The sequence below is a fragment of the Rhineura floridana genome, chromosome 4 (genome assembly GCF_030035675.1).
Source record: "Rhineura floridana isolate rRhiFlo1 chromosome 4, rRhiFlo1.hap2, whole genome shotgun sequence".
Classification (NCBI taxonomy): domain Eukaryota; kingdom Metazoa; phylum Chordata; class Lepidosauria; order Squamata; family Rhineuridae; genus Rhineura; species Rhineura floridana.
This window is the reverse complement of record NC_084483.1, coordinates 110,435,254-110,462,659: the sequence shown is the minus strand read 5'-3', so window position 1 is coordinate 110,462,659 and position 27,406 is coordinate 110,435,254. Positions and strand designations below refer to the sequence as shown.

The 27,406-nt window shown below is 39.3% G+C and overlaps 1 protein-coding gene across 4 annotated transcripts in view; it reads left to right on the top strand.

Annotated features, from left to right (window-relative positions):
* The window catches only part of HIVEP2 (HIVEP zinc finger 2), a 185,507-nt gene that overhangs the window by 97,638 nt on the left and 60,463 nt on the right, over positions 1-27,406 (top strand). Inside the window, exon 2 of one of the 4 annotated variants that reach the window (XM_061624023.1) lies at positions 18,292-18,442. The exons of the other annotated variants lie outside the window; for them this stretch is intronic. The gene's annotated coding sequence lies outside the window, so the exon portion shown is untranslated. The remainder of the gene's footprint in view (positions 1-18,291; positions 18,443-27,406) is intronic. 4 annotated transcript variants of the gene reach the window in all.

Below are 27,406 nucleotides of genomic sequence, written 5' to 3'. Positions count from 1 at the left end.
CTCATGTGCTTTTTTCACTGTCCAACTTTCACATCCATTCATAGAGATCGGGAATACCATGGTCTGAATGATCCTGACTTTGGTGTTCAGTGATACATCTTTGCATTTGAGGACCTTTTCTAGTTCTCTCATAGCTGCCCTCCCTTGTCCTGGTTTCTGCTAATAGTATGGTATCGTCTGCATATCTTAAATTATTGATATTTCTCCCTCCAATGTTCACACCTCCTTCATCTTGGTCCAATCCCGCTTTCCGTATGATATGTTCTGCGTACAGATTAAACAAATAGGGTGATAAGATACATCCCTGTCTCACACCCTTTTCTATTGGGAACCAATCGGTTTTCTCCATATTCTGTCCTTACAGTAGCCTCTTGTCCAGAGTATAGGTTGCACCTCAGGACAATCAGATACTGTGGCACCCCCATTTCTTTTAAAGCATTCCATAGTTTTTCATGATCTACACCAGCCTTTCCCAACCTTTGGGTCCCCAGATGTTGTTGGACTACAACTCCCATCAGCCCCAGCTAGCACAGGCAATGGTCAGGAATGATGGGAATTGTAGTCTTACAACATCTGAGACCCGAACGTTGGGAACGGCTGATCTACACAGTCCAAAGCTTTGCTGTAATTTATAAATCACAGGGTGGTTTTCTTCTGAAATTCCTTGCTCCATTCCATTATCCAACGTATGCTTGCAATATGATCACTGGTGTCTCTTCCCTTTCTAAATCCAGCTTGGATGTCTGGCGTTGCTCACTTCATGTATGGTAAGAGCCTTTGTTGTAGCATCTTGAGCATTACTTTACTTGCATGGGATATTAAGGCAATAGTTCGATAATTACTGCATTCCCTGGGATCCCCTTTCTTTGGAATTGGGATATATATTGAACGCTTCTAGTCTGTGGGCCATTGTTTAGTTTTCCATATTTGTTGACAAATCTTTGTCAAAATTTGGACAGATTCCGTCTCAGTAGCTTGTAGCAACTCTATTGGTATGCCATCTGTTCCTGGTGATTTGTTTCTTCCAAGAATTTTAAGAGCAGCTTTCACCTCACATTCTAAAATTTCTGGTTCTTCATCATATGGTTCCTCCGTGAATGAATCTGCCATCCTTGCAGCTCTTTTATAGAGTTCTTCAGTGTATTGCTTCCATCTCCATTGTATTTCATCTGGGTCAGTCAGTGTGTTCCTCTGTTGATTATTCAACATCCCTACTCTTGGTTTAAATTTCCCTTTCATTTCTCTAATCTTTTGGAATAGGGCTCTTGTTCTTCCCTTTTTGTTGTCATCTTCTATTTCTATACAATATTGTAATAGTTTTCTTTGTCCCTACGTACTAGTCATTGTATAGTTGCATTTAGGGTTCTGACCGTGTTTCTATCTCCTTTTGCTTTTGCTTTCCTTCTCTCTTTAACCATTTGAAGAGTTTCGTCAGTCATCCATTGAGGTCTTTCTCTCTTTTTAACAAGAAGTATTGTCTTTTTGCATTCTTCCCTGATCATGTCTCTGACTTCATTCCATAGTGCTTCTGGTTCTCTGTCAACTAAGTTTAAAGCCTCAAATCTGTTCCTTATTTGATCTTTATATTCTTCTGGGATGTTATTTAAATTGTATTTTGGCATTATGATTGCTTTGTTGTTGTTCTTTAGCTTTACTCTGATTTTCGATACGACGAGTTCATGATCTGTACCGCAGTCTGCTCCTGGACTTGTTTTCGCAGAAAGTATGGAGCAGATCTTCTGTTGCCAATTATATAATCAATTTGATTCCTATATAGACCATTTGGCGATGTCCACGTGTACAGTCATCTTTTCGGTTGTTCAAAAAATGTGTTTACAAGAAACAAATAATTGGCTTCACAGAATTCAATAAGTCTTTCTCCTGCTTCATTTCTGTCTCCTAAGCCCCATTTCCCCACAATTCCTAGTTCTTCTCTGTTCCCTACTTTTACATTCCAGTCCCCCATTATTATCACCATATCTTGTTTTGGTGTGTGATCAATTTCCTCCTGTACTTCTGTGTAAAATCTCTCCAATTCTTCTTCTTCCGCATTTGCCGTTGGAGCGTAGACTTGGATTACGGTTATGTTACCAACCGGAGGTGGCGGCAGTTGCAGGAGGAGCAGAAGAAAGGTGCTGCCTCAGGAGCCCTGAGAGGGAGACAGGACCACCTTGTCCCCCGGCCCCTCCCTCTCCCTTTGCCATCATGCCCTTCTTCATGAGGAAAGCCTTGTTTTATAGCCCGTACCACTTGTCGGGACCGAGTTCGAACTGCCCGCGTGGTGGGAGTGGCAGCACAGGAGGTGGAGGAGTAGCTGGAGCCTCATTGCTCTTGCAGACCCAGTGCAAATATGGCCGTGGCGGTGGGGAGACCCTTGGTGCGGTGCATGGCCGGCGTTTTGGTGGCTGTTGGCCAGAACCAGCTGCAACCTCGCCATGTAGAGGAGCCCCTTGAGACCAGAGACCTGATGGCTTACCTCTGGAACACCATTGTGCCAGCAGACGGCCTCTTTCTGAAAGAGGTGGAGTATTGCAAGTCGTCTTGGAGACTGAAATAACAGATGTGGAAGGGTAGCCTTGTTGAATGCACCATGGCTTACGATAGGACTCTCTTCCAAGTTGTTGGAACAGAGCGTGGCAGGGGATAAGTGGGGAAGTGTGATGGAATTTGCTGTATTGGTACATTTTATTTGTTAATAATTTGTATTAAGTATGAGTTTATTTGTATTATGGCTTCATTGTGTACTTTTTATAATATTTCTTGTGTTCTTTTTTTCTTGTATACCGCTTAGAGATATTTTTATATATTAAGCAGTATAGAAATAGTCTAAATAAATAAATAAATAAAATGTTAATAGGTTTCCCGTTTAATCTCATTGATACCACTCGCTCAGACTTTGCGTTGCAGTTCCTAATTGCTTTTGCTATATCACTTCTCACTATTAAAGCAACTCCGTTTCTTCTTGATTTCTCAGTTCGTGCATAAAATATTTTGTAGTTGCCTGATTGAAAATGTCCCATTCCTGTCCATTTTAATTTACTCACACCAAGTATTGTAATGTTGATACATTCCATTTCTTGCTTGACAATTTCTAACTTTCCCTGGTTCATGCTTTTCACATTCCATGTTCCTATTGTGTGCGTCGTATAACTCTGGACTCTCCGTTCATATCTGTGCATATCAGCCTCTGGGCTTCCTTTTGGCTTTGACCCAGCTGCATCACTAGTCACAGCGCTACCCGTACTTGTCCTTTGTTCTTCCCCAGTAGCTTGGTGAGTGCCTTCTGACCTGGGGGTCTCATCTTCCAGCACTATCTCGTGTTGCATTTTGGATACTCTGTTCATAGGGTTTTTGTGGTAAGAGATATTAAGAGGTGGTTTACCATTGATTGGTTAAAAGGCTACCACGAGGCCGCAGAGCTGGTTGTTGCCCTGAGATTTTATGCTTTATATATTAGCCTCTTTAGAAAGGCTTTTTTTCCCTGTCTTGATATTAATTTCCTTTTTTCTGTTTGGTCTTGAGTAACGTAGTCTAAATAAGTTTGTTTAGTCTTGGGCATCTAACATACGAGCAGTGTTTCCTGTGGAGTAAGTGCATATGAATTGGTTTGTTTATTTATGTAGGACTTTCTTGTGCACATCTAGCCGTTCAGCATGTCCCAAGTGAGTTGGTTTGAGGAGAAAATAGTGACATGTTTTAAATTGATCTATTTGACTTTTCTCTTCTGCAGGAGGTATTGATGCAGTAAGAATATGCAGAGAAGTGGAGTTTCAGATTTGCTGGGGATTTGTTTTTGTTTTTGTTACCTGTAGAAAGTGTGTCACTTGTTAATTCTTGCATGCTCTGAACAGCAAGTCATGAATTACAGCTGTAGATTTAGCCAACTGAGAGGAAGGAATTTGTCTGCTGTACAGTAAAAGGAAGTATTTGCTGTGTTATTGTAGTACATGGCCCCTTGCCATTTTTGATAAAGCATTTAAGCGTTGTGCACCCAAAGTCTACTGCCCTTTTGACCCATCATCAATCATCAGCTGTACAGTGAGGTTACATGAAACAGTAGCCCAATAGGAGAGCCATTGTTTAAGCATTGCACAACTTTTCTGGAAACGGAAACTCCAGACAAAGCACCTTGGGTCACTCTGCTTTATATTATATTATTCTCACACTGATGTGTTGCATTGCAGAGGGGTAAACACATTAGTAATTTGGACATTGAAATTTGTTCCATTAGGTTGCCTTTGCTTGAATTTTTAAAACCACAACAATAGTAATAAAAAAAGAAGCTGCCAAGAAGTATTCTTTAGTTACCATATTAATTAGATGTAAATTCAAGAAAATTAGTGTGTCCCCAATATATCTTCTATATTATTGTATAGCATTTTAAAGGATTTTTTACAGTGTAGTCCTTGAGTGCAGTTATATGAATTATTGTTCTGGCTGTTCGTTGGAATGCTTGGTTTGATTATGTGAAATGCTGCCTTATTATTTATTAATTTATTGTTTTAGACATTGTTTGATTTTTTTATGGTAAACTGCCTTGAATTTATCTTATACCTCTTCCTCCCCTCCCCAAATAATTGAATCAATAAAATCCTATGCATGTTTAATCAGCAGGCAAGCTGTTCTCTGTTCAGTGGGGCTTACTCCCTGTTAAGATATATTTAAGAATGCAAAATAAGCACAACTCTTATTTTCTGATGATTGTGAGGAATCTGCCACAAATAAAAGATGGACCAGTAAAAGATTCAGGGTTGTATCCAGTGCTGCACAACAGGACTTCCCCTTCCTTTCCTCCTCCTCCATGCCCCCAAATCAGCCCCTGGAGCAGATTTTGAGGGTGCATGGGAATGTTCCCTTGTGCAAGTGGCACTCTGTTGTATGAATGGAACAGTGGTGTTTGATACAACCCTCAGTCTCAGCTGCATGTTTCAGAAGGTTACTTTATCACATATGCCTGTGGTGTTCCTTCAGATGTATGAAAGATATGCCTTAAGTTTATATAGCACAACAACTTAAAGCCAATCATGTTTTCTAGCAATATGAACCGAGAGATACATGGCTTTCTGTCACATTTCAGGAAACAGTGCTAATAAAGGGCTATCTAGGTATGTAACTGGTGTTTCTGTAATGTGTGAGGGGTCATTGACAAGGAGAGTGACTATTCAGTTGAATACTATATCAGATTAAAAATAAATAAATCTTGAAGTTCTTCTTGCTCATTCTCTGAACATTTAAGAGAGTGAATTGAACTTTGTTGGGTGGGGAGTGTTGCTCAAAACAAGGGACTCTTGAGAAATATTGCAGTGAGGTGGACAGACTTTCCCAGCACATTTACTTTACAGAAGTTTAAAATTAAAGTAGCCCATTGTGCAAAGCATGTTTTTTTATAAATGGTTATAAATGCAATGGCAGTCGTGTAGTAGCAAATTCAGAAGTGCAAGATCCTTGCATGGTAGTTACAGCCATGCCCTCCTTTTTTGGTTCTGGGTTGAGAATGAGATCCTTGTTAATGCTTTCTCCCACAACAACAGACATCCTTAGCAGCCAATAAATATGAAAGGGGATAGTGCTAGCTACTGAAAAGAGTCTTCTCAGTGGCTGACTCATCTCCTTCACTCTGATTAGCTCCAATCAGCAGGAAAGGACAAAGAAGCATGTTTGTAAAAGTTTCTTCTCAGTGACTAATACACTCCCCTTTCATGCTGATTGGCTCATAGGATGCTGGAGACATAGGGAACCTGCTGGGACCCTGAGACACCAGACAATGCCCTGTGCAATGGTAAATATTTGTCACTTTTGTTCACTAACCCACTCATGGCTTATATGAGCTGTATACAAATGGGTGTAATCACTGCTTTTTTGTTGTTGTTAAAAATGAGATGTTTGGTATTCAGATCTTGATAAAAGTGCCATAGGTGTCGGCACAAAATGGCTCCCAATGGCAGCAAAACAAGAGATGGTGGCACTCCATACTGGTGTATACTATGACCAAAGGAAGCATTACACATTATTAAATAGTTACAGTGGGGTGCTTTAAAGTGCAGGTAGTTAATATGAGAATGCAATGGACTGGGAGAGTGGGGGGAAGTATTGTGCACCTCCAAATAAGATGTGTTAACAAGAACCACTCACCTTGCCATGTCCTTTCCACCAGTAATCATCTATAGCAAGATGTATAGCTGTTGAATGTGCCCTTATAGGTAATCTGTCTCTCAGTAATATAATCCACACATTTATTTAATTTATTTATTTATTTAAAACATTTCTAACCCGCTTTATCTTTCAAGAAACTCAAAGCGGCGAACAATTTCAATATAAAAACATAAATACAATATACATAATAAACTATAATCACTTACAAAAAATAAATATACTAAAACTACATAATAACATATACATGTTATCATAATCTATTAAAATTAGAACATTACCATTCCTCATTTAAGTTAAACACCATTTCTCCTTAAACATTTTCCTATTCTTATTCCTATTCCTTATGATATCACACACACCCTGGTCAACACATTATAGCCTACAACTGCCACAATCAAACTGCAGGAAATAACTTACAAGTAAATTTCAGAAAGCAAGCCAAGCCACTGACCACATAATGGCCTGGTTCACATGTTACAGTAAGTCATACTCTAAGCAAAGAATGACTTATGATTGGGCAGAATGCTATTGCATGCTGCTCAAATTGCACCCACCCCATTTCTCCCTTTCTTAAACCAGGAGGAATGAAACCAGAACACTGGCTAACATTATGTGAGTACCAACACTTGTTGTTTTATGAGAAGAACGCCATGGTTTGTTTAGACTGTGGCTTACCATGGCATGCAAAGTGAGTCATAATGATGTCATAAAAATTATATGATCATAGAATTAAGCATGTATGTGTGAAGGCTTTTCCCCATGATCAGGAACCCCTTTTTTCCCAATGGCACGAAAGAACCTGCAAGTGTACAGTTTCTGCTGACTTTGTGGAGGATAGGGGTGGGGACAGTTGGCATAATATTCACACATGTTCAGTGTGAATACATGTGTACATTGAACATGTGAGCAGGGCACTAATATGTAAACTAATTGGGTTGGATCTAGAACTCGATGAGCACAAGCCTGCTCATGCAGTGGGGCTTCTCTGGCTCTTCCCACCTCCACTATAGACCTCATGGCTCCCAAAGCCATTCTTGAGATCAAAGGTGTATGATGGGGAATAGGGGGCTGCAGTGAGTTGGGGAAATCTGGAAAATTTGGCAAGGCTGTCCTGCACAAGTGGAAGTACCTTCTGCTCATGCAAGTCATTTCTGGACCCAAGCCATTGAAAAGTAGTGTGTTTGAGTTTGCGTTTGACTGAGATTGGCACTGGGTGACCTGAAAGGTCTGTCTCTAGTATTAGCTCTGTGATAGCTTGCATGGGTGAATGAGCTATCACTTGATATGCAGACAAGCACTGTGAGCTTGCCTGTGCGAACATGCCACATGAAAAAATACTGGAAGGATTCTAGCGGAGAATGCCAGATTCTTTTTTAAAACTTTATATCATTAGTGGACAGCCTTAATTAAGATAGTTGGCACTGATATTTCCAAAATACATATATTAAATAAGTTTTTACTCAATTTTGCCATATTTTTAATTTTCAGTGTACATGTTTATAAATCTTTGAAGTGAGCACTTAAAAAAAGTAATTAAATTGTCATTATAATTTATACCATTCCTGAGGTCAATCACCTAATTAAACTGAAAGAGCAGGGAGGTAGTAGTTTCATAAGCAATTATTAAGTAGTGCAACATTAATTATGCAGAATGTTCAAATGAAGTTAAATGGGAAATGAATGAAAGTGCTGTTCCAAAAGAGCTTTCTGTTGCTGCCATTCTTTGAATAATAATAAGACCCACACACACTCTATTCTAAATAACCTAACTCTGATAGATTTAATGAAATTAATTTTATGAACAATTATTGCAGCCATGTATTGGGCACGATTATGTTCAGAAATGCAAGATGCATATAAAAAGACAAGAAAGAGCAAAGATTTGATATGTGTTGCTATACAGTTAGGTGCTTCCAAGTGGGAGACTTGTAGTCTAAGAGTCCTCTTACTGTAAGCGCTAGTCGTCTACATTGCTATCCCTTATTTGAAGTTTTATTTACAATCACAGTGTTTTTAAAAACACCGTAAAGTGTGAGTTTATAGCCTCTGAGGGTAGAAAAAAGCCACCACAACAAAAAGGTTAAGGTTAAATCAAGAGTGGGGCTGGGTTTTGCTTAGGGTTGCTAGGTTCAATCCCTGAGACTGATGCTGTATCGTTAGGAGAAAAGAAAGTCAGCCAAGTGCAGGTGCTCTTGCAACCCTGTAACGGGAAAAACCACAAGGTGGAATTCTCCCTTCCCCCTGCACAACTTTTAAAGATATAAAAGGAGGCTGGCAACCCCAGTTTTGCTAGAAATTCTCCAGCATGGGATCTGTTGCTGGAATAATGCTTCATTAACAGTGCAATCCTAACTGTGTCTACTCAGAAGTAAGTCCTGTTGGATTCATTGAGGCTTACTCCCCGGTAAATGGGGTTAGGCTAGGATTACAGCTTAATTCAGCCATAGCCCAGTACAGCCATAGGCTGCAGTACAGCAGTTGCACCTTTCTGATTTGTATGAGTGCAGAACTGGTTATAGGTCTCATTCTATTGGCTATACTCTGTGTGCAGCATGGCTTCTGAGCTCTCCTTTTCTGGAACTGGCTCCCAGATAAGGTGCCTTGAAGCAAGGGCTGCTAGTAAAACAGCAACAAAATCAGTGGTCCTGTGTGGTCTTGAAAGTATCTCGTGGGCAATGGCCATGATGATATATTATCTGCAGAGAACTATATTCAATACCTGCTCAATTTATGCATCTGATTTAATATTAGCTAATCGTTTCAAGAAGGAAGGACTTGGGGTTAACGTTTTCTGCAGCTATAACATTACTTCTGAAAGGCAAGGCATTCTAACTGCACAAGTATTAGCAGATTTGTGAATGTTACCATAGTGTCGGCAGCACCAGTACATGTTGCTATAACGGAAATTTGAAATAATAGGGTGAGAATTGTTTCATGAACTATAAGCTTGATGTTGTTGCCTATTCAATTAAAATCTGAAGCATGAGATTCCAGTGTAAAATCTCTTTGAAGGATGCCAAGAAAGCTGCATCATAGACTACATAGCCATCACATTTGCCCAAATTTATTGGTGTTGTCTGCAGTAAATACATAAACTATGATGGAAAGATGCATGTTCCTAAAGACTAATAGAAGGCACACTGGGGAAAAGTAGCTAATCAGGACTCCCTGGCACCTGCCCTGAAATATATAACCACAATAAAATATCATTGCTACTCAAAGTCCCAGGGCATAGTCTGAAGGCCCATGAAGCAGTAAACTTGCTAAAGCTACATGGGTCTGCCCTGATGGTTGGTATCTAGTGGGAAACCTCCTGGAAGAAACATGGAATTTAAATGTAATTAATTAAAGATATATAAAATAAAATGTGAAGCCACTCTTGGTACTGTGGATGACAAATGTTGCTAAAGGAACGAAATTTGACATTTACATTTTTCCTTTACAGAAAGCAGCATGGAATATGTGTACTTTTGCATATCAGTTTATTGTAAACTCAGTGCTGCTTATGCATGCAAGTTTTTTGCAATTTCTACATGATATCATCCTTATCAAAACGCCATCACATAGTTTTCCCCCCATTTATCCTGATTTACCATTTACACAGGAAATATTAAAAAAAATTAAAAGTGGAAATGATAAATCTGGATTAAATAGGGAAAATATGGAATGGCATTTTGATGAAGACCATGTTGTGTGGGTGCTGCAAAAAAACCACCCTAGTATGCATGAGCAGCACCAAGTTCACAAAACACTGACATGTATATATATATGTGTTAATATATTAAGGAGCCTGTTAGGACCAACAATAGCATAATCAGTAAACTTGTTGAGTTAAGAATTTACTAGAATTAATGCAGAAGCATGAAGAAAGAGTTCCTACTTCATAAACAATATTTATTTATGATGCAACACTCAAGTCCCACAGCTCATTGAAGCAGTTGTACATATGGTTAATTTTAAGCCCACAGCTACTAAACCATGTTGGTTTCAGTTGAGTACAAGCTTGAAACTGTGAAACACTTTGCATAGTTAAACTGATATACAAATTGCTAGTAAAATAATGTACATTTCATTAAAGCCCTTTGAACCTTTGTTAATCATGTAGCAGCAATATGTGTGTCCAAATGCAGATCTGTCATCCAAGCCACAAATAAGGAATTTTTGTTTAATAAGGATTGTAGGTTTGTGTGTGTGAAAATCATGTTTCCATTGAAATGGATGTTGGATACAACACTAATTTCACTGGAATCACAATTTCATGGCAAATGTGTAGCTTATAGCCTTATTCCCAGCTGTTGAGCTCTATAATTATGGTAATTTTGTTCTTTCTCCCTGCCATCTTCACACTGTTGCTCACATACAATTTCTTTACATTCGGAGATGCATCAAAGTAACATGATGTGTAAGGATCAGAATAGCATGTGAAGAGATCAGTAAGGGCTATTAGACTAGCGGTAGCTCATAGATGACATAATACTAAGTTACATAATGCATTTTAATGGTAATAAGCCTTTTAGCCAAGCTACATTTTGGCAGCTTAATGCTTGTCTGTTTGTATCAAATTTTGCAGTTATTTCTTTTGTAAATAAATTGCTCGCGCCATGGTACTGTTGAGCAAGTTCTCAGCTTCTCGAGCTAGAATCACACAGAGGCAGAACAATTCTCTTTTCAGGTTGATTCTTTAGGCATATCAACTGGTGTGTGTGAGGGAGCTAGCGAATGGGGATGAAGCCCCATTTCTTTTTGCTGCCTTTAATTACATCCCAAATCTGTAACTTAAGGTAGCCACCTCACTCAGCCTAATGGTATGGCTGGCCTAGCCCAGGAAAGTGGGGAAATCAAATGTAAAAGCACAGTATTCCAGATTGCTGCCCAATGGAGCTTGTGCTTGACATTTTGACAGATAGGGAGACAACAGAGGAAGAAGAGGAAGGTCTGAAGACAGGCAAAAGTAACAGGAGACTATGTATAAGTATAGCTGGGCTTAGTAGGGAATATGGACATCAGATTAGCTTTGCAGTCTTCAATTTGGAAAACACTGAATGTTATTGTGGGCAAGGTGTGAAATCCTTCCAAACTATTTCTTGTCAATTTCATTCATTCAGTGCCTTCTGTAAAATGTTGTGTTAACTTGGACTAGGTGTTTGTATAATATTTAGTAGTTCTTGCAGAACTCTCTGTATAATTTACTTTTATTCCAGAAATGTTAGTATTTTGTGGCAGTATGTTCTGTTAAAACCTTTCGAGGATCTGAACAGAAGATCTGATTTGAAGCAATCTCTGTGTGACAGATTAATTTTGTGTAGGCTACACAGCCTGTGCCATTGTTAATTATGGTCGTATCACACCCATCAGTTGTATATTTCCATGTTTTTTGTTTTCTTCCAAAACTCCTGCTGTTTAATATAAAGCAGTGATTTCCAACATGGTGCCCACAGGTGCAGCTGTGCCCACAGAAGCTTCCCATGGCACTCAAAAGATCTTCTTCCAGTAAAATCAGGCTTTAAAGAAGCATGCTATCATGGCCAGTAGTATAGGTTGTGCTGTGTATTTGGTTGTGGTGTGTGTGTGGTCTCCATAAGAGTTTCTGCGGTTCCCAAAGGCTGGCAACCTGATTCCGTGTGTATATTTTGCCAGAACAAAATGCCCAAAGCAGCTAACTATAAAACTCACAATAGAAAATAAATAATCCATATAACATACTAAGCAATAACACAGTAACATCTTATAAAAATCAGGTAAGAGGAGGTTTAAAGGTTTGTTTTAAAAGGCAGACAGTTAAAATGTAATGAAATAAAAAATACAGATTAAAACACAGGAGCCACAGAAAAGTTCAATTAGCTAAATATCTGTTCAACTAAAAAGAGTTTGACTGCTGGTGGAAGGCATATGAAGGGCAGGCTGGATGAGAGCAAACATCCATCTGGTCTGGCATCCTGTTCTCACAGTGGCTAAGCAGATGCCTCTGGAAAGCCCACAAGCAGGACAGGGTATAACAGCTGATTCCCAGCAATTGGTATTCAGAGACATAGTGCCGCTGACAAAAATCCAAAGCCAGTGAAAGGTCCAGACATGCTTCTCTTAGTGTGGAGTTCCAAAGTTTGGGCACAATCACCAAAAAGGCCTTTCTAAATTCCTGCCAAATGCAAATTAGATGCTTGTGGGGCAGAGAGAAGGGTCCGCCCCATGCAAACCAGGTGGCAGTTGGATGTGGATATAGCTTGCCAAAAACCAGAGCTTGGAAAAGATACTTTTTTGAACTACAACTCCCATTAGCCCCAGCCAGCATGGCCACTGGATTGGGCTGATGGGAGTTGTAGTTCAAAAAAGTAACTTTTCCAAGCTCTGCCAAAAACACGTGTGCTTATGTAAATAAATAAGATCATGTTTTGCAGGAAGGGACTACAGTTGTTGTGATTGATAGACCAAAGACAGACAAACACTTTGAGTGAGCCTCCCCAAACAAACAGATGTAACCATCTTCCTTGGCTTTCAGGAACAAGATTATATGCGAGATGGTCTATATTTTCTTATGATAATTATATAGAAGTCTGTTAGAAGTAGTAGAACTTTAGATTCAAAAGCTCCTACTGGGAGAAAGGGCAGTATGTGTGTGTGTGTATATATATATATATATATATACACACACATATATCTTAGATAGTTTAAAGATACTATAATGTTTTTATATTGACAATGTAGCAAAACCTTTTGCTTTGCCTGTCAAAATTTCTAGTTAAAGGAGCCAACAACGTGTAGTTTGTATTTGTGCTGGAAACATATGGTGTGACATCCAATTAAATCTTACTCAGAACAGATCCATTAAAATCACTTAGATTCATTGATTTCAATGGTCTATTCTGAGTATGACATATTTGGAAATTACCCATAGGCTATTTTAGATGGTCCTACATTCAGCATCTTCAGGAATTTCTCCTAAAGGTTAAAGAACTGAGGAAGAATGGGTATGTTATAGGGGTGGGGTGTGCACCAGCCACAATATTTGATTTGTATCTGTGCAGCCAGATGTGTTTCAGAGCTGCTCTGTACCTTTTGAATTCAACTTGTTATCTGGGATCAAATTAGGTCTGTTAAAAATGACATCAGTTAAAAATGAATTAGATCTGTTTAAAAAGAAAAGATCTGTTAAAAACCTGTTTTTCCCATCACTGTAATGGGGAATCTGAAAAAGCAATAACTTTTTTCAAAGAAGTAGATGAAATTTGCAGGCACAGCAGCCCCTGCAGAATGGATTAAGTCTTCCAAATTGTAGGCAGATTCATCCAGGGGTTTCATGCACGGCACCTTTCAAAGTGTGATTTAAAAAACAACAACGAAAGGTCTATAAGTTTTTCTTCATTTTCTGCCAGAATTGGATGCAAATTGTAGGCATGATGATTCCTTCTCAGTGGATGAAGTCTTCCAAATGTTAGAATAAAATAGTTTTAGAATAAAATTTCCAGTGGTTTTCCCACAAGGGCAAACATAACTGTTTTGGGATGGGTTTATAGGATGGTGGGGTAGTGGTGGAAAAAAGCATAATTCCAGGAAAGATTGGAGTGGGGACAATGTCACTCCCCCTAAGCAAGGACTCTGTTATTCTTTGGTGGTGGGGGTAGGATTTCCTCTTCCCATTATGGATTTCTGGGGGTATAGCCCCTTCTGTCTAGGAGAGACTTATTTATTGACTTTTATAGGTGAGTTTTGTTTTGTAAAAATAGCATAAATCCCCAGGAAAGACTAGGATGGGGAAAATGTTATCCTTCCAGCAAGTTCCTGGTACCCCAAGTATCATTGGTGGAGTTGGTGGGGCTTCTGCCCTGATGGAGATAGTGGGGATCTTTCCATTGTCTTGCATAGGAAAATGCACAGCTCCATCTGAAAAAACACATTTTTTAATTCCTGTGATCGAGCGCCCTGAGAAAATAATTCACTGTGATTAAAACCTAGACCACAGTTAAAAAGGAAATATCCACCCCTCCTCCCCTCCGTTCTCAAAAAGTGAACGTGTCCCCAGTTGGCTTGGCTTTATTATTCAGAAGAAGAAAAACTGGTCATGGGTTTTTTGGACAGCTGAGGCAACATGGGACTTGAGAGCTTAGGGAGTCCCTAATCCTCCTTGAGATGCCTTCTTAACTGTACAGTCCAATTTGGAAGCATGAGAACCTTTGCCTTGTAATTCGGAAGGTGCATGGGCCAGATGCACACCTATGCTATATATTATAGAAAACTGTGTATATTTTTCCTCCTATAGGGTTCAAAAAAGGTTGAACAACTGGCTTATAAAACAGATACCATGATCTTTGCAGAGTCAACTACTTGCTTCTTGTTGGGAAGGGTTGGGTGGGTTAGGGCTTGCCCCATCAAATGAATATTTATTTGCTAATCTATATTTATTATCTTTCTAGAGTTCTCTGTTAATAAAGTGTAATTAGAAATCTAACACACCAATCCTAAATAGTAGCATTTAACTTTGAACTTTTTGATTCTTCACAAGTACAGTAGTTGGGAAGTCTCATACTAAATTGCTATATAAGCAAATCTCAGGGTTTGGATGCTAGTTTCTTAATATAGAAATATATTGCCATTTAAGATAGAAATGTACTGTACTTAAAGCTAAAATATGTATATGCTAAGCAGCCCTTCCTGCTGTAAGTTATTTAGTTTATGAATTTTTTTCCTGAGAAATGAAGGTGTAACGTGCACAGATCAACATGCACTGACATAGCTTCAGCAACATCTTGAGGGTAGCAATGTGATAGATCCTTTATTTTATGCTGTTCGTCATTTGTCTACCATCTGGCCATCTGATACTGAGTCTGCATGGGTGTCCACCATAACATATAGCACTGTATTCCATATAGTGTCATTGGATTAAAGTTGAACTGAAATAAGTTGCCTCCAGTCCAAATTTTGGCTTCCATCATCCACACCTCATATGGTTTCTACCATGCTCCCTTGATACTCATCTCTGTGTCATGTGCCAACTTATGCCACAACATTTGTGATTATTTCAAAGAACAATAGTCTATAGGTCTTGCAGTAGACTCCTGATTAAGTCATATCTGTACAACACAGCCAATGATAATTCTGTTCTGGTGTAGGAGTTGTACGTAGTTATTTTCTTATGAAGTTGTTAATAATTGAGCATTCTTTTCACAGAAACGAATTTGGCCTCTTTCAAATCAAGGAGGGAAGTCAATTGCCTAGTCAAGGGCTTCTCAAGGGGGGGATGAGGTTACACCATTAAGCACTCAGGAGCAGCATGCAAAGGGTCACAATGTCAGTCACTCATCTACTGTTCTTCCTGCGATGCTCTAATTCAATTTATTTTGACCTATCATTAAATTTACCTTTCTCTCTAAAATTGTGTGGGTAAGTGGGAGGTTTGGGAGTTTTCTTTTCTTTTTTGCTTCCATTATATGGTTTTTTTGGCTTCCATTCCTTTTCATCAGATTGGCACGTCTCTTTGTCATGGCACATTCCCAGCTGGAACCCCTAAATTAATAACCTATCCTTGTTAGGTTGTTGAACATATGAGGTCTGAATATTAAGAATCCAGATATGTTGTTGAGTCATCCCATGGGCCAAGAACTAGCTGATTTTGTTCAGTATGAAAATGTTACTCCCTTTGTGAGCATGTCACTTTTTAAACATGTTTCTCCACAATGCTGTTTGTGTGTTGAAGATAAAAAAAACCCCAAGATGAAAAGGATATGAAAAGGAAAATAAAAAGAATCCATCCATGCTCAACATTTTACAAAATGTTTGTAATAGGACTTGTACATTTTTTACTGGTTTCTTGTTTGTATAGAAGGTCTCTGTGTTTGAAGTAATCCTATACTTACTTTTGTTCTACATGAACTAAAGTTCTAGCCTCCTCCTGGATTCACATGCTCTTCTTCCTGCGCAGCCAAGAGGAGGAGTTTGGAAGCTTTCAATTTTAGTTAACTGCAGTTTGTGATTTTGTCTGAACCAGAAACTGTGGGTAATGCTATGCCAATTCCTGCCCCTTATTTTTTGAATTCTTTTCTTTCTGCAAAGGTTTTTCTGCCATTTTTGCAGAGTGCAGAAGATATTTGGCGAGCATTCAGCCAAAATGTGCTTCAAGCACTGAGACTTTCAAGATTCAGAAGTTCAAGTTTTGGCAATTCCAACCTGGATGCAAACCAAAAGTCTGAAGTCATTCGCTCCTTTGGGGTGACATATATGGACAAAGACCCACACATGACAAGTTTAAATTGGTGATTAAAATGAGCATACACTAATAGGGATAATTGTTCAAGATACACCATAATGCCCTATAATCCATAGCTAACTAATGTTTTGGCACTTGGACCATTGGAATCCTTTGTAAAATATAGCCTAGCCTTGTTGTCCAGAATCCAAACAACTACCAAGTTATCCTATGTGTATGGGTTTTTTTTACCGCTTCCCCCAGAACAGCAAATGTTTGTCACATATGAGAAACTGCTTTTAAAAGTCGTTCTAGTTAAAAAAGCAGCATGAGACATATAAGCCCAAAGTTCCTTTAAGCATGCAGAACTGGTTGCGTTGTGCTTTAGATTTTAGCTATTGATGGGATTTTAACTTCATATTTTCCATAGAGAATGCCATATATTGTTGCTGTCTAAAACAAAAAGATATAAGTTTTCATAATATTATTTTCCTCCTCTGTTTCTGCTTGATTGTGTTATTACTTCTATTGATGTGTGTGTCTAAATTTCTACCGCTAGACGCTTTGGTATTCATTGTGGAAGGAAATATGGGAAGCACATTTTTACTAACATTCATGATTTTATTTGCAATCATATTTGAGTGTGTGCTTGTGTGTGTATGCACACACCCACAGAATGTATATTAACACATTGTTTCACTGTTTATACCTTATATTAATGCTTTACACTTCAGTCTTAAAACTCTGCCTTCAATCAGCTGGGGGGTACTCATAGACAAGTAATAGAATGTGTTAACCTGTTCATCTTTCAAAGCTTTTCCCCACCAGCTTTCGGCTAAACTACAAGTTGCTTTTTTAAACTCAAAGGAATGTAAAAACCAGCTGGTGTGCCTCTGACCTGAAAAGCAAAAATGCACATATGAGGACATGGCAGGAACATATTGTTGGATTGTGGCCATTATGCAGAAGAGGTCTATGATTTCCACAGGAGAGAGCGGCTTAGAGTTAAAAGCTGTTTTTGACTCCTTAGTTGCAACAGGGAATAAGCTCAGAAACTGTAGGCTCCCTTAGCAGTGAAACAGCTAGGGACCAGCGTTGACATTTGGTAACGGGTGATAGAATGGAATAAAGGTACTGCTATTGAAGAATGTGGAACTATGGTAGTATCTGCCTTAGTGTCACCTCTTTTGGTGAATGAAAGTAAAAATGAAGTGTGAATAATAGAGTTCCTCTATTTTATAGAGGCAAACCATTTTTCTTAGAATATTGCATATCTGTCCTATCTTTCTCTGCTGGACTGTCTCATATGTTTTGTTGTTGTTGTTGTTTACTGTTATGTTTTATAGTGTGTTTTATTTGTTTTTGTTTTAACATTGTGCAAGTTGCTTGAGGACCTTCTGCTGTCAAGTGACTCATAATAATAATAATATTAATATTAATAATATAATGCAAGGCCGTTATCCACACATCTTTAGTTTTCATTTCAGGACTACAGGTAAAGAGAAAGATAAAAAAGGCAGGTGAATAATTGCCAAAAGGCAGCAAGTGGCGAGGTTCAGTGACAATTTCATTTGAGATGTGATAGTGTGGACAAATGTATCAATGCCACTTTGTGGAATTATTTGCGTTTTCTTCTTGTTTGTCTTCTTTTTTCTTTGGGCCACCTCTGAGATATACTTCAGCCTGTCAACCTGATATTTAAAGTCATGTTAAAAAGTTTGTTTTTTAAATTATTTATTTAGAAAATTTCTAGTCTGCTTAACCTTTTTTATTATTTGTTTAGAAAAAGTTTGGTCTGTTTAACATTTTTAACAATAAACTGTACGATCGACAATAACTGTATAATAGACATAACATAATAACAAAGTATAAATTTGTTAAACACATCATAAAAACTTAAACAGTAAAATACAACAGCAGAAGTACAAAGATACAGAGATAAAAAAAAAATCTGACCCTAGGGGAAAGAAACAGCGATGATGATGATGATGATGATGATGATGAAGAAGAAGAAGAAGAAGAAGTTGTTTCAGGAGTAGCTTAAAACAGATGGCTGATGGCACCTGGCGACTTGCAGAGGGAAGGATGTTTCAGACTACAGGGGCAATCATGGTAAACGCTTGTTTCTGGGACACTGCCCTGCAAAAATATGTATGGCACTTTGCCATTAATAGGGTTTCCCTGAAGACCTAAGTAGCTGAACAGGTCTGTATAAGGAGAGGCAATCTTTCAGGGCTTAAAATGTAAGTAAGAAAACCTTGAACATGGCTTGGTAGCTAATCCTTACACATGCATGCTTGGCTCCTTTGCGGGGAAGGTCAGGATAGAAAAGTAATAAATGATAATAATGCATCCTTATGCAAACAGAGATGTGAAAGCTGCTTCCAGGTTTTTATTTATGTATTTCTTTTACACTGTTTCCTACATTCAGGCATGATGTGCAGGAGCACATCCCCTGTCTTTGTTGTGGGAAGCAATTCTTTTGTAAAACACTCAGTCTTAACAGATTTTAGACAAACATCTCCTCACCCCCACTCCTCCCATTCCATTTTAGCAGCCATATTTGCAAAAAGAGGGCCATCGCTTCCTCCATCTGGTGAGTTTAAAAGGCCAGGTGTGGCAGGCAGGCTGTATCTTACATGCCCACTGGCCCTTCTGTAGAAATGCAGGTGACAGGGTTCACTTCCCATCTGTTAAGAAAACCCTAGTGCAATGAATGGGATTATACAAGTGCATCGTTTGATGGGTTTGGGACTAAGTTTGTTTCAATTTGACCTAGGTTCCTTCAGGCTGAATTCTGCATGTAAGATTGCTTTTAAGAGGAATGGGCATGCACTGCTCAAAGACATTCTGCAAACGTTTGATCTGACCTCCTTGATACATAGCATATGAAGGATGTGAAGTGATTTGCAAAGATAGAAAGTCTACATTTTATTTTCAGATAATAACACAAATATCTGGGGTTGGGGTGGGGGAGAATACTAGCTCGGAGGAAATTGCTTGCTTTCCATGGTGACCAATTTGTCTTTTTCCAGGGCATCTCTCTCCCTGGCTGGCACTCTCTATCCCTGGCTGATTGCCAGCTTCACAGGGCAGGTTAGCATTTGTTCGAACTGTGGAGACCCAGTGCTTCTGTCACTCAGTGCTCAGGCCCACACAGAGAGCCTACAGAGCCTTTCCTTGGAGATACTTTTTGGCATTCTGTGTGATTGTGAAGAACATACAAGGCACCTGATGCTTCACACCCTTTCCTGTTGACAACTCCAAAGGCCTCTATTACTTTCAGTTTTGTCTGTCCATTGTATATTCGTAGCTTCTCAATCATCCATTGAAAGGAAAGTTGGAAGTTTTACAGTGGCAATTCCTTATAGTGCTTTAAATTTGCAAAGTACTTAACAGTCTTTATTGTGTTCAGCCTTCATTGTATTTACCTGTCAACAACCCCGGTAGGTAGCTCATTATTATTTCTGTTCAGCAAGGTGGAGAAGTGAGCTTGAGATACGGTGACTTGCCTAAGGTCACACAGTAAAACTGTGGCAGAGATGGGAGATTAACCCATAACTCTCTCAAACCTGTCAAGCTGTGTTGTACACTGAAGCTTTCTTATATGTCTCAAGGTCCTTGAGCGTTTGTTGTTGGGTTGTATCTAGAGGTGTCTTGCCAGAAAGTGCTTCTGCTCATGCAATTTGGGGTGCTCAGCTTTTGCCAATTTACTCCCTTACCTACTGCAGCATTATATGTCATATCCCATAGTATTCTGGAGGGTTCCCCTAACCCTCAGGAGCAGCTTTTTTGGGAGAGGTGGGGCTTAAGTGAGTAGAAGGTTGAGTGCCTCAACCTTTGTGTGTGGAAGCACTTTCCACTAAGGCAAAGCCTTCATTGGATGGAACCCAAATGGATCCTTAGGTCTTTAGGATATTATGTGTTGTAATGGCCATTACTTTCTTCTTTCTGTTTGCAACTGTGATGGGATAAGTGGGTTGAACAACTTGCCCAGCAACTTGAACAACAAACATAGGGCTGGGATCTGCTCTTGGGATCCCAACACCCAGAGAAGAGGTAGTACAGTTCCAGAGGAGGAGGAGATTCTGCATCAAGGAGACCAAGAGGTGGTACTTTTCCTGGAAAAGGTGTGCTGTTTGAGTCACCAAGCTTGAAGCAGGGAACATGTGGAATTTTACATAGAACATATAAAGCTGCCTTACACTGTCCAAACATTGGTCCATCTACCTCAGTACTGTCTACACTGACTGGCAGTGTTTCTCCAGGGTTTCAGCTAGGGGTCCCTCCTAGCCCTACCTGGAGATGCCAGGGATTGGACCTGGTATGTTTTGCATGCCAAGCATGTGCTCTACGACTGGGCCACAGCTCGTTTAGCCACAGCAGATGTTTTAGCTGCTGCCTCTGCTCTGGCTGGTTGGATTTAAGAGAAAGTCTTCTGTTCATCTCCAAAGCCACGGTTGGGTTAGTTGCTCTAATCCACAGATGTGGATAAAAACATGTGGTAAAGGGCAAAGCCTCAAAGCAGTATCCAAAAACTAATGGTTTTAAAGTTTAGTTTAATATTCATGTCCCACTTTTCTAAAAATCAGAGTGACTTAAGATAAAAAATACAATAGGATGAGAGATAAAAACAGTGTTAAACACAATAAATTGATATTTGCAATCAAGTGGCAGCAGTTAAGATACCATTAGGCAGTTGTACAAAAGTAGCCTCTGCAGATAAACATCAAAAGTTTTAAAATGGCAGATCGTGCATTAAAAACCAACAGGAAAAAAGTACACATTCATTAAATGTCAAATGGCCAAAGGGGAGCTCAGTGGATCTCACCTAAGAAGGAATTCCACAGTCTCAGCCTGCCTCTTGTCCCTGCTTACATAGTCTCAGTAGCGGACAAAATTACATGTTAACTGTCCACTCTTGGAAATCCTGGCAGCTGATGATAGTTACAGGGAGTGGGTTTGTCTGCTGGGCCAGTGGTGTTGTCTTTTCCTCTTTATAGATGTCATCGTGGCAGAAAAAACTGAGGGGAGGAGATGGAAACACTCCTTACTCCAGCTCAGGTCTTGTGACTACTGATACTTCCTCCTCTCTCCTCTAGTAACGTTCAGAAGTACTTCCCCATACGTTGAAGTCACCATTTTACATGTTTTTCCTGTTCCACATATGATACAGGATTGTTTATTAGCATTTTGACTTCCATGGGGAACATTGCCTGAGGTCAGATATTATTTATTGATTTGCTTTAGCATTTTCTATTCACTTCAATATTTGTATTTTATACTTATATATATATTTAATTTACAGTGTCCCTGAAGAAGATTCTTTGTATCAAAACAGGATGAGCAATTTGTATGTAGTAAAAAAAATAAATCATCATTTTGGAGGACCAGCCTGAGACTCTCATGTGTTTTGCTCTCTGCTGTTGTTCCTCCTCCCTTTATACATGTGGATACCGCATCATCCATCCTGCTGTTTTTGCCCATCAAGCCCGGTTAGCTAGGGCATGAATCCCAGCTGGTGGTGTCTAAATTGCTATTTGCACGGAAGTTTGTGGTTAGGAGGATGTGCACTTTCTAATTTAGCCCCTGGCTAGAATAAAAGAACTGGCTTTATGAGCAGCAGTATAAAAGTGCTGCTCTGGACAGACAGAAAAAGGGTGTTATTTATAGGGTGTTCATAGGAGATTTGCATTTAATACCATGCAAACCAGCTTATCCTTTGTTTTCAATGAAATATTTTATTTCAATATAAATGTCTCAGTAAAAGATTATGGATGAATTTATAGACAAAATGAATACACGTGGCATTTTCTATATTGAACTGAGCCCTGTGATTAGCAAGGATCTCACAGTCTGATGCCAGGAACGACTGCAAAAGCAAAGCAGTGAAGAATTGAATTGTAGGTTCACAGCATTAGCCCTTGGGCCCCTTGGGTGGTGAAAACTGGCCCCAGCTCCACCATTGGTACTGGTTTGCTGATGCTTTCCTCTTATCGTTCCAGTAACAACTGGCCACTGCTTGAACTGCTAAACCTACAGGGTAGTGGTGTGATGGGAGAAACATCTTGCATCCCCCCCCCAAAAATAACATGTTATGTATTCAGTGACCCTGTTAAGATACAAAACAGTTAAGATGGTACATACTGTTAAATAAACATGTGTTGGTGTAAAAGCCAAAGAACAAATTTTCCAGCGAGTCAAAGATATGGACCTTCAACAGCATTTTGTGCTGGTTAAAAAACATATGTTTAACACCAATCCTCAACTACCCATGCCATATCTGTCTAATCTATCTATACCCAAATATCGGAAGGCATTTATGCTGGCAAGGCTAAATTGTTTACCATCTGCGATCTTGGAGGGCAGATATAATAACATACCATATATTGAAAGAAAATGCCCTTGCGATGATGGTGAGGTAGAATCTTTAATCCACGTCTTTTTTCACTGCACGTATTATAATGAGATTAGAAATCAATGAAGTAGGATAGAAAAAAAGGTTACAGATTCTAATGTTCTGTAGACAGCCAGGTTACTTATAAATGGAAATGCAAATCCTTTATTGAGTAGACCAGGGATAAGGAACCTCTTCCAGACCAAAGGCCATATTGCTTCCTGAGCCACCATCTTGGGCCGCATTCTAGAATTGGGCAGGGCCAGATGAAAAAAGTGGGTGGAGGAAGGAATGTGACTCTTATCTTTGTACAATAGACTACATTCCAGCCATTCAAAAATGAGAGGTTTCTAAGCATGCACCTGGCCATCTAGGTAAGCAAGAGGTATTGTCAAAGTCCAGGAACGCATTCCAGCCACGCAAAAGCAGTTGAAGATGGTGTTGAGCTTGCTAGTGATGGGTGCAGCCTGGGAATAGAGGGCATGGGCTGGAGAGGAGAAAGGGCTACGGGAGAGTCAAGAGCCAGATAGAGAGGCTGAAGGGCCACATTCAGCCCCCAGGCCCTGAGGTTCCCTACCTGTGAAGTAGATACTGTCCTAGTAATGTCATGTACCTTGTCAATCAGTTTTGTAAGCATCACTTAACAGAAAATACCTACAAAATGCCCCCTGCCCCCACATTCATATTGCTTCAACAAAATGCCTGTTGAGGTAACATGCAGTTCCATCCTTAGTATTTAGTACAGAGAGATGTAATGAGTTTATATATTAGAATTTATTTCCTGTCACATCTCAAGGCCTCAAGGTAGTTTTATATAAATATTTTTAATAGTAGGTTTACAGAAAAAGGAGCAAAGAGGCTCAAAAGAAAACAAAAATGATTTTTCCTTATAAAAAGCATTTGCCTAATCAGAGATTGGCTAAAATAGAACCATTTATGCCATATATTTATTTAAAACAGAACAAAACAATGAGGTATATTTGACAATATTTCTAATTTAATATGAAAAAGAAAATGAAATTGTATAGTTAGTTAGTGGCAAAACTATACCTGGGAGGTATCTGTGGTCCTTAATGACACCCCTGTCAATTTTTATGGAATTTCTCAGCACCCCAACCTTAAGTTCAAAGCCTCCCAGGGGTATGAATAAAAAAAACTAATGCTGAACTAATAATTAACTGCTATATCATGGCATACTTTAGGCATACCATGTTTCATACCAGTCCTGGGACTAAAATTTCTTTAAAAATATATTATTAAGGCCACTGTTTATCTGCATCACCATTTCCTGATGTGGGGCAGGCATACTCTAGGTCTAGTCAAAATAGACTCGGAGATCAAGTTATGTGCTGGCAGCGCTAAATCTGGATTTAGGCATAAGCTAAACAAGCTACAGTTTAGGGCCTCACAATCTGCAGGGGCCTCAAAAAATTTCAGAATTTTTTGTGGGGGCTTTTTAAAATTTTATGTGTACTGAATATATATATATATATATATATATATATATATATATATATATATATGGTGTAATTTTTTAACAAAAGGCCTCCAAGCTTTATATAGCTTAGGGCCTCACCAAGTCTAAATCCGGCACTGTGTGCTGGTGATGTTTTGTTGCCTCTGTATGAAATAAAAGAAGTACATAATGAAGTGATAAAATGTAAGAATCTGAAACCAAAACATATGTTTTCTTATATACCCAAATGCCTCTGTAGACCACTGTTTACATTACTGGTTAGTAACACATTTGTCTGCTTGTTTTTGCTGCAGATAACAAACACTGAAGGAGAGAGAATAATATGTGCAACTTCCAGTTACAAATGGGTTCCAGACCTGTTCTATCCTTTACATGTTGACACTGTATTACTGTAAAACCACATCTGCATTCTCCAGGATTGTGGAAATCCTTTTTCTGATGCATGTTTTGTCTGCATACTTTTCTGTATTTAACTCTTGACAAGGACAGAACAAAGGACTCATTCTCTCTTCCATTGTCCCTACTGAAGCTAATTGGCTTAAGTGATGGCTTGTGGGGAGGTATCAATGTAGAAATGGCAGCAATACTGCCAATTTAAATATGCATACCAGCTGCTAATGTGCATGGCAGCCAGTGTGCATAAACATGAGAGGCTTTGCAGTGCACTGTGCACCTAACATCCATCTCATTAACACTGGGTTTGTGGGTGCAAAGGAACGTGGGGCAAAAGTGCCAACATAATTTTCTACTCTAGTATACTGTATAGGGATTGGGCACACTGCAAAAGTGTGTACAGGTTTAAATGGCATTGGCGTATGCTTTGCCTCATATGCAAATTTGTGTCCCCTTTTGCTGGTCCAGCAGAGAACCCAAAAATAAATTGGCCACACACAGTGAATTAGTTTGCATATGCTAAGCCAAATTGTGGCTCAGCACAAGCTCAAGGCTTCCTGAAGAGGAGATTGTAGCCACTGCATTCTTCCCCCGGCCCTCCTGTTACTGCACTGCTGTGAACTAAGTCATTGTACGGCTTAGTGTGTCATCCAAACTGGGGCTTGTGGTTTGTCTCACTCTAGACAAACCATGAACTGTAAATCCAAGATAAACCATGGGCCTGGATTTGGACAACATGCTGAGCCAAACCATGACTTGGCTTATAGCTGTGCAGCTGCAACAAGACTAAAGGAGGAGCATAGCAGCTGTGATCTTCTGTCTGAGCTCCTACATGCTCACACTAAACCATAGTTGAACTTAGCACTCCAAGTGATCCACCTCAGGATGAGAGGGTGAAACGTTTCCCAGAATTGTATTGCCATGTTAGAAAAGATTTGAATTTTTGTCTCTCACACAGCTGTTAAAGACGCAAGAGCCCTGTTCTCCTCCAGTGCCAACCCTAAACGGTGCAACGAACTCAAGTTTCATGGCTTGTAAACTAGTTATGTCACTGTAGGACTTTCATCAGTTTATCTTAGGCTGGCCATACTACACTCAGTGCAAGACTAGGCATGTTTCAGATAGCAGGGTGATAGTGGTCAATAAAGACTTCAGACTTACAGCTGCCCATGCTTGTAAAAATTCAATATGAAATTGTTAAAAAGAAAGCAATGTATTCTAAGAGGATGTGTTGTGGTTATGTAGTTATACCTCATCATTACTATGACAATGTTGTTTGTTTATTTATTTATTTATTTATTTATTACGTTTATATCCCGCCTTCCTTTTTCATGAAACCCAAAGTGGCTTACATATAGTTCCCAGGCAGTCTCCCATCTAGGCACTGACCAGACCGACCCTGCTTAGGTTCAGCAGGGAGTTGGCCTTATGTCCCTTCAGACCACCGCACAGGTCAAACAGTCACCCCTTTCTTTCTTTCTGAGCAGAAGTGATATGAGCCTTTTGATAAGAATATATCCATTTTAAGTATTTACACCACCAGCAGCAACTAACCCCAAAGAATCCCCCTATTTTTTCCGCATGGATGGGAAAGCAATTATCACCTCTCCCCACTATTGCTGTTATAGTCTCCATATTGCTGCTGTAGTCCCCCGTCCAACTGCACTTCCTTTAAAAAAAAATGCCAAGAGACTCTCTTGTTCGCTCGCTCACTTGCTCTCTCAGCAATATTGGTATAAAAAGACTGGGCTACTCCTCAAAGCTAATGTAAGCCACATTCCCTGAACCATAATGTCCCTCCCCATAATATGGATATGCTAATGATGGGCTTTATTTGCATTTGCATTAAATGGGTAATTTTTTAAATGTTTACGTACACAGAAAAAAACACATTTTGGCTTGAAATTAAACCTGACTTAAAAGGAAGTACCTGAACTTCTGTATTTCCTGCCACCTTTTGCTTTTGGGTAGACATGCTCCTATCGCAATCACAGCTACGCTAAAATCCTGGATTTCTCAATTGTTTCTTCTGGGCAAAAATCACTTCTGTGCCAGGGAAGATGAAAAATGGCTTCAACATAAACCAGGAAGTCCCTTCAAAATTGTCCAGGTTCATTGTTTGAATCCAAAGAAAAATGTAGAGTTACACATGCATCAGGGAAGACCTGAAAACTGCTTCTTTGTTGTCTTCTGGTTTGTCTTCCCTGATGCATCTTTTACTTTAATTTTCTGTAATGCAGTTGTCAGTCATTCACAGAAGTTCTGAAGTTCATCTGACTATGCCGCTATTTCACTGTCTTTGTCCCAGCAATGAATTCACATCCAGTATTTGTTTGGGGGTTTCTTTTCCTGCCTTCCTTCCTGACCTTGCTTTCAAATTGTAGCCTCTGGTTACTTAAACAAATAATATGAGATACAGTCTATCAGAGGCTATATGATCACATAAGCAAGCTTTATGAGGATTAGAAGCTTTGTTTCCTTAAAATATAATATGGGTTTCTTTCCTTCAGTTTTTATCTTGCTCTTTCTCCCAAAAGGAGCCCAGGGTGACAAACAAGTGATAAAATAATAAAAATGTCTTGGCCTGTATACTTCTAAGTCCAACTCAGAGTAGAGCAATTGAAATTAATGAACCTAAGTTAGTCATGTCTATTAACTTCAGTGGGTCTACTCTGAGCAGGACAATCTTTGGATACCACTCCTTAAAAACAATTCCAGTACAGATGCAGACTGGGAAAGATTTCTACTTAAAAGGCTTGTTGAATGAAGGAGGTCTTCAGTAGGCACTGAAAAGACAACAGAGATGACA